Raw genomic sequence first — 8,470 nt, 5'->3', positions numbered from 1 at the left:
ATTTACTTTTAAAAATTAAAAATTAGAAAAGTGACCCAAGATGTATGTATGTATATTAACATTGATCATAATAACAACACAGCAGAAGAAAACACTGTGTCCCAATATTAGATTCTTTGAGCATAAGAGTTACCCTCCCCAGAAACAAGATTCTTTCCCTGATGGACCTTACATTTTAGCAGATGAGACAGCCATTATATAGATAGAGAAGCATATATATATATATATATATATATATATATATATTATAGTGAAAAATGTGTATATTTATATATCTTTTTATATATATAAAATGTCAGGTCGTGATAAGTTCTGTGAAGAACATAAAACAGAATAAGGGGGATAGGGAATTAAAGGAATTCTTATTTTAAAGATTTATTTATTTAGTTTTAGAGAGAGAGAGAGTGGGTGGGAGAGAGGGCCAAAGGGAGAGGGAGAGAGAGAATCTGGAGCGGACTCCTCACTGGATGCAAAGCCCAATGCCTGACCCTGAGAGCATGACCCGAGCCAACCAAGAGTTGGGTGCTTAACCGACTGAGCCACCCAGGTTCCCCAGGAACTCTATTTCAGATACAGTAGTGTGGTGGTCAGTTCTGTACGTCAGCTTTGCTAAGCTGTAATCCCCAGTTGTTCAACTAAATATTAGTCTGGGTGTTGCTGGGAAGATATTTCGTAGACATGATTCAAATCCAAAATCGGTTGACCTTCAGCAAGGGAGGGTGGACCTGATTTGCTCAGCAGAAAATCGTTAGAAAGAGATGCTTCCCTGAAGGGGAAATTCCAGCTGTGTTGGGAGATAGAAAACTCGAGAGAAAATGTGTTATCTTAAATGAGTTAACCATGTTATCTTAGAATTTTACTAACCAAGGAAGGGGCCACATTTTTTAATCAGATGTGCTTATATTCTACTTTTAAGGAGCCTGTTTAAAAAAAGTTTGTTGCAAGGGTTATCGAAGTATAATCCACAGACAACAACATCAGCATTTTTCAGGCTCACCTGTCTTCCTGAATCGGAAACTCTGGAGGTGGGACTTAGTAATCTGTGTTTAAGGAATTTACCAGGTGATGCTGATGAACACTAAAACCCAAGAACCACTGGCCTAGAGCAAAGATAAAATTCCACCAATAAAGACTCCAAGACAGCAACTCTTGGGTTCTTGAGAATCATCAGGTGCTCGTTTAAGAGCAGAATTCTGGGCTTTTCTCCAGGGTCTGATCTGGTAGGTCTGAGAGGGCCCCAAGAATCCATTTATTATTCATTAATAATCCCCAAGAATATTTATTTATTTATTATTTGTTTGTTTATTTAAAAAAAAGATTTTATTTATTTGAGAGAGAGAGAGAGCGCGTGCTCATGCATGAGTGTGAGCAGGAGGAGTGGCAGAGGGAGAAGCAGAATCCTCAAGCTGACTCTGCACTGAGCACCTAGCTGGACTTGGGGCTCAGTCTCAGGACTCTGAGATGGTGACCCGAACTGAAATCAAGAGTCGGCTGCTTAACCAACTAAGCTACCCAGATGCCCCTAAACTACATTACATTTGTATATGTTAAAGACACTGACTTAACACAATAAAACTTAACCCATCTTATAAATGAATGGCATTTTAAAAAGTCCTATAGCCCAAGAGTTGCTAAAACAAAATTCTGCAGTAAATCATACTATTAGTTCATTGTTAAAACTTGGGAAATTAAAAAAAAAAAAAAAAACCTAGGTTATTACTGCGTAGAACCAGATTGTTACTAAATAAATATTATATTCTTCCTTTTCTTCATTCTTTTTTAGTTTCTTTTCTAATTTGCTTTAACTGATTTAGTAACAGATATGGTAAAAATTTGAATGTAGTATAACTTCTAACTCATAGAAAATATTAGAAGCAGGGATGCCTGGGTGGCTCAGTGGGTTGGGTTAAGTTCTGCCTAAGCCCAGGTCATGATCTCAGGGTCCTGGGATTGAGCCCCACATCGGGCTCTCTGCTCAGTGGGGAGCCTGCTTCCCCTCCTCTGCCTGCTGCTCTACTTACTTGTGATCTCTCTCCCTCTGTCATATAAATAAGTAAAATTCTTAAAAAAAGAGAGAGAGAAAATATTAGAAGCCACTGATTATGGGGCACCTGGGTGGCTCAGTGGGTTAAAGCCTCTGCCTTAGGCTCAGGTCATGATCCCAGCATCCTGGGATGGAGCCCCGCATTGGGTTCTCTGCTCTCTGCCTGCCTCTCTGCCTATTTGTGATCTCTGTCTGTCAAGTAAATAAATAAAATCCTAATAAAAAAAAAAAAAGAAGCCACTGATTATAATTACCAAGACTTTTAACTTTATATCATGTCTCTACATGATCAACAGAGATTTTATTAATGATTTGGTAAAGCTGAATCAAACTTTTAACATTTTACTTTGATCAGTGTTGCCATCTCTGGCATGTAATTACAGAGTATTAGTATTGTCTTGTACTAAATTAAAATGTTACAAAAGAAGATAAAGTAATTAAAGAGGACAAAGAATGTCTGCCATGCTTTCATTAATATCAATAAATTGGTCTTAAAATGAACTGAAATTCAAGGGGTGCCTGTGGCTCTCAGTTGGTTAAGTGTCTTCCTTCAGTTTAGATCATGATCTCAGGGTCCTGGGATCAAGCCCTGCACCGGGCTCCCTGCTAAGTGGAGTCTGCTTCTCCCTTTCTCCTCAATCTGCCCACTGCTCGTGCTCTGTCTCTCAAATAAATACAAAGAATCTTTAAAAAAAAAAAAAAAAAGGAACTAAAATTCAAGTCAAGTTTGAAAAGGGGTAAAACGGAAGCAGGGACTTTCTAGTATCTTATCTTTCTGTTACTTCAATTAAAGTGAGATCTTATATTTAACATCGATTTTTTGAGTTATTAAAAGTATTGGCCTAGTCCCTATCCCAGCGATTGCTTATAGTATAGTTTTCATCCATTGGTACTGAGTACTTAATATAGTGTATTGAGAAGGATCTGAAATTATGTCCAGCTTAGTAGTAAAAAGTATTACAATTGATGATGACTGCTTGCGTGTGGGGATAGCATTTTTTATATAATATGTTTTTCCTCACTCTAATCCAAGACATTATAGGTAGTGAGATATTATCTCATGAAAACATAACAATAACCCTACCTTGGTACCCTTATCTTCTTTATGCAAATGAAGAAAGTGAGAGTAGGGGGGTTAATAAGTTACTTGCCTGAAGTAATCATTTTACTTGGCCTTATAGTCAGTTTATAATGGAAGAACTAATATTAGTTCTGATTATCAGAAAGGTTTCATAGATGAAGTGGGACTTTTGCTAACCCTTGAAGAATGTACGTCGTTTAATATGTGGAAAGATAGGTGGTAAGAGAACAGCATTAGCAAATGTGGAAAAATGAGAATGGGACTTTGTGTTTCACGGAATGATTGAGTCAGAAATACCTGGTGGGAAAGCAAGGAGAATGTAGTACGTGTGGCCACACGGTGGAGTGCTTTAAATGTCAGGAAGAGTATGGTTTTAACTCCACAAGCCCTGGTAAGTCACAGAACATTATTGATAAAAGCGGTATTTTAGGAAGATGAATGTAATGTTGGACTGTTGTCAGCAGGCTTCATGGGGGTTATGCGAGAACAAGTGGGAGAGATTAGTTCCAGAGAATTCGAGCATAGGTAATCATAGTGTGCCCATTTTATTGAACAATTTTATGTTTAGACATTGAACTAAGCACTTGACATATGTTATCTTTAATCCTCACAACAATGTAGTGTATTGTGATCTTCATTTCATGGTGAGAAGATAGGTCTGGAGAGGTCTAGATCACAAAGTTCATTGATGGAGCTGATCTTCAGTCCTGGGTAATCCAGTTCCAGAGCCCCATGTTTCCCTGCTCAGAATTAGTAAGTAGGAAGGCCTGTATGTGAGTGCTGAGAAAGGAGGAACTGGATAATTGACTTGAGGAGATATTAAAAGCAGTTGGTTTCAACATTTGGGCTGCTGCCCACAGGAAGAAATAGGAAATGCACAAACCAGGACATATCTACTCATAGATATAATCTGAATAGATCCATGAAACGCATTTATTTAGCCTTACAATGTGCTCTAATGTTTTTCTGTTATTTTATTAACATTTTTTCTGATTGTTACTCCCTAAAGACTTTACATAGGTTTTTAAAAAGTTTGTTTATGTTGGGACGCCTGGGTGGCTCAGTGGGTTAAAGCCTCTGCCTTCTGCTCAGGTCATGATCCCAGGGTCCTAGGATCGAGCCCCACATCCGGCTCTCTGCTCAGCAGGGAGCCTGCTTCCTCCTCTCTCTGACTGCCTCTCTGCCTACTTGTAATCTCTGCCTGTCAAATAAATAAATAAAATCTTAAAAAAAAAAAGTTTGTTTATGTTAAGCAATCTCTACCCCCAATGTGGGCCTCAGCCTCATGACCCTGAGATCAAGAGTCACGTGCTCTCCCGACTGAGCCAGCTGGCGCCCCTCCCACTAAAGATTTTATATTTGACTAACAGATGGGTTGTGTCTCCAAACTGGAAAACTCTGAACTATAAAATATGAAAGAGACAAAAAGCTGAAAGTCATCTCTAGGTTTTTCTTGAGCATAAAGGCGATTGATGAAGTTTCCTGCAGCTCTGTAACAAATGACCACAAACTTGGTGGCTAAAACAACTGATATTTATTCTCTTATAGTTCTGGGGACCAGAAGTTCAAAATCACTAGCACTGGGCCAAAGCCAAGGCGCTGGCAGAACCACTTCCTACAGAGGCTCTAGGGGAGAATCTCCCTTGTCTCTGCAGTGTCCAGCGGCTGGTGGCGTTATTGTGGCTGCATTACCCCCGTGCTTACCTCCATGGTCACACTGTCTTCTTTTGTGTGTAATCTCCCTCAGCCTCCCTCTTTCTTTCTTTTCTCCTTCCTTCCTTCCTTTCTGTATTTTTTTATTTATTTAAGATGTTATTTATTTATTTTAGAGACAAAATGAACATGGGAGTGGGGGGGAGGAGAAGAGGGAGAGAATCTTCAAGCAAACTCCCTGCTGAGTGCAGAGCCTGATCCCAAGACCCATGAGATCATGATCTGAGCCCAAACCGATAGATGCTCAAAAGACTGAGCCACCCAGGCACCCCTTCCGCCTCTTCTTTTAAGGACACTCATGATTGCAGTTAGAGCATACATAGATAATTCAGGATAATCTGTCTATCTCAAGATTCTTAAGCCAAAGACATCTGGAAAACAATGAGAACGGCATATCTATAGGAACATGGGTTTATCAGGTAATTATGCCCCTGGATTCCTTCATTTCCTTTCCTTTTCCTCCCTCCCTTCCTTAGTTCCTCCCTTTCTTCCATCTTTCCTTCCTTCCTTCCTCTCCTCCCCGCTGCCCCTCTTTTTTTTTTTTTTTTTTGTTCTTTCTTTTGTATCCACCTGAGAAATCACAATATATTAGACATAGAGCCACTTTGTACAAATATAGGGTAGTGCCTAGCACAGTATCTGCCATATAGTAGGTGCTTGATAAAATAGCTGTTGAATGATTGTGATGTTTCTTTCTTTCTTTCTTTCTTTTTTTTTTTAAGCAACCTGTCACTCTAAAACAATCTAGTCTTTTTTCTGGCCCATTATGTGTCTCTCTGGCCAACAGAAATCTGCTTTCACAATTTGGTAGGAGACCTTAGAGAACATAAGGTTCTGGTTGTAACCCCTCATTTTTACTCTTGAGGTAACAAAAACCAAGGACAAGTGATGGCAGTGGAGCTAAAGAGGCAACAAATTTGGATAAGACGACAAAATTAAAGGCCACATGACAATGGGTTCTTTTTAGATGGTGGGTGTGAGACTTACTGAGTCAAGGCAGGGTCCAATCAGTTGGAGATGTTCTACTTGAATCCCATGTTTTATGAAATGCTGAGTAACATAGAAAAGGCAAGTTTATGTTTGGTCCATCAGACATCATTCAGTTTTGAGAACGAGGTTCAGGGTAGAAAGTTAATAGCTGTGGCTTAGGACTCTATCTTACCTCTTTTCTTTGCCTGATATTGGGCAATTTTCTTAGCTCTGCATGCCCTCACCACTCAGTGGGAGAATATCTATAATAGTATAATACCTTTCACTTAGGGTTCTTGTGAGAGTTAGGATAGTGCATGTGCCTTGGTCAGAATGAGTGCTCAGTAAATGCTAATTCTTATTCTTGCTATACTTTATTTGCCTTATTCATTTTTATTCTCTCATGAATATACACTGGAGTTTTCCAGTGGCTCTGTGATATGTCATATGATACAGCAACAGATCAAATATAGAAAAAGATGTGAGAATCCAGCTGTCCTCTGTTAAGCCAGGCACTAAAGAGATTTGCAAAAATTTAACAACACTCCTCTCACTAAATTCTTATTTTTGGCAAACAATCATAACAGCAGTAGCGAAAAAAAATATTATGTTAACGAGTAATGGGTTTATTTTTATCACTTAAAAATGAATTTGTAAGTATTGAAATATTTCTCACTTTTAATTTTTAATACATTCAATGATAGATATCATCCACATAAACAAATATATCTTTGGGGTCCAGAGTAATTTTTAAAAGTTGCAAAGGAGTCTGGACTGATAAATTTGAGAACTGAAAATTTAGAGGCATGAGAATGGGATCTAATAGGGTAGCATCAACTTCTCAGAGTCCAAGCTCCATTGAACATCTTAACTAAATTTGGTTCCTTTAGTGACAGCTGACAAGTAGCTGATGAAGAAGAGCCCAGTAGAGGTGAACATCTTGCAGGGAGTGATAAGGGGAGTTTCAGCTGGGGATTTCAGGGGAAACAGTAGGCCTGGAGAAGGGTGCTTTTAGATAGAGCTAAGCCACCCCAATCAGTTCTTTCCACCGGGCCCCTTTCCTCTATCTATCTATTTATTTATTTATTTTTTCTTTCAAGTTTTTATTTAAATTGCAGTTAGTTAACATACAGCGTAAAACTAATTTCAGGTGTAGGATTTAGTGATTCAGCACTTCCATACAAGACCAAGTGCTTATCACAAGTGCCCTCCGTACTACCCATCACCTATTTCTCCCATCCCCTTGCCCATCTCCCTCCCCTCTGGTAATCCTTTAGTTCTCTACAGTTAAGAGTCTTTCCTGATTTGCCGCTCTTCCACACCCCCTGCCCACATGTTCATCCATTTAAGCTGTTAAGAGTGCTTTAGGATGAAAAATTACAGTAATATATTCTAAGAATTATTTGTCTTATAGGTTTTTTCTTTTTTTTAATTAAATCATGCTTTTGGCATGCCAAGTGGCCACTGGGGACCATTTCTGGAAAAGGTTTAATTATAACTGCAGAAAGCTCTATCATCACCTGAGGCTTTATACAGAAAGACCGAAGCTCTACTGATTTAGTTTCTTTTTTTTTTTTTTTTAAGATTTTATTTATTCATTTGACAGAGAGAGATCACAGTAGACAGAGAGGCAGGCAGAGAGAGAGAGAGGGAAGCAGGCTCCCCGCTGAGCAGAGAGCCCGATGCGGGACTCGATCCCAGGACCCTGAGATCATGACCTGAGCCGAAGGCAGCGGCCCAACCCACTGAGCCACCCAGGCGCCCCTGATTTAGTTTCAATCCGCTCACATTTCACAGAGCTTTAGGAGAGAAAACCAGCTCTCTGGCATCTTTTTTTAAAGCCTCTCTCTAAAATCCTATAGAGGAGTTTTTGTTAATTGTGAATTCTTAAGGAGAATTATTGAACGGATGGTGTTCTTTCCTCTCTCTTCTCTCCTTTTAAAATGGTTTTAGAGAATTTAGTGGTGATTGCTAACCAAGGATCACAGGCCAGAATGTATATGACATCATTTATTTTCCAGTGTGCACCTGTGAATCATAGGCCGCAGTGGAATGTTTAATATTTTCAGATACATTGTTTTTTCCTAGCCCTAAACATTTTCTTTTGCAAAAAAAAAATCTTGTGCAAAACAGAGATTAAAGGCTTAAAAAGAAATGAAAAGCGAATTCCTAAGTTTCTAAGTCTGATTCTTTTGCACCTTTTGTAGTTAATTGAAATAGTTTGCTAATTACTGTTCTGCCTTTGAGTTGCTAGAAAAAACAATTATTTTTTTAGTATAATTATATTTCAAATACTGCAAAAACAATATTTATATTGGTTGTCTATCTGAAATTGAGTTTAAGCAGGTGCCCAATATTTTAATTTGCCAAATTTGGCAACCCTATCCTACCTAAGCACAGCTAGTTTCCTTTGTTTGTCTTTATTTAGAATATTTAGAACAGATATATTATTTCTGAGTGGTTTTGTAGTTAAAAGCAAAAACACAGTTTTCTCAATGAAACAATTACTTGGCAAAGTGCTCTAATGTATAAAACAGAATACTTAATTCTCAGAAATGGAGTCCATAAACTAGTACTGGTCTTGCAAATCAAGTTTTGCTGCTTAGCTTGGGAAACGTTGCCTTCTGGTTACTGGGTAAACTGGCTCCACCCAGCTGCTGGAA

The sequence above is a fragment of the Mustela lutreola genome, chromosome 10 (genome assembly GCF_030435805.1).
Source record: "Mustela lutreola isolate mMusLut2 chromosome 10, mMusLut2.pri, whole genome shotgun sequence".
Taxonomy (NCBI): domain Eukaryota; kingdom Metazoa; phylum Chordata; class Mammalia; order Carnivora; family Mustelidae; genus Mustela; species Mustela lutreola.
Note: the sequence above shows the minus strand (reverse complement) of the source record.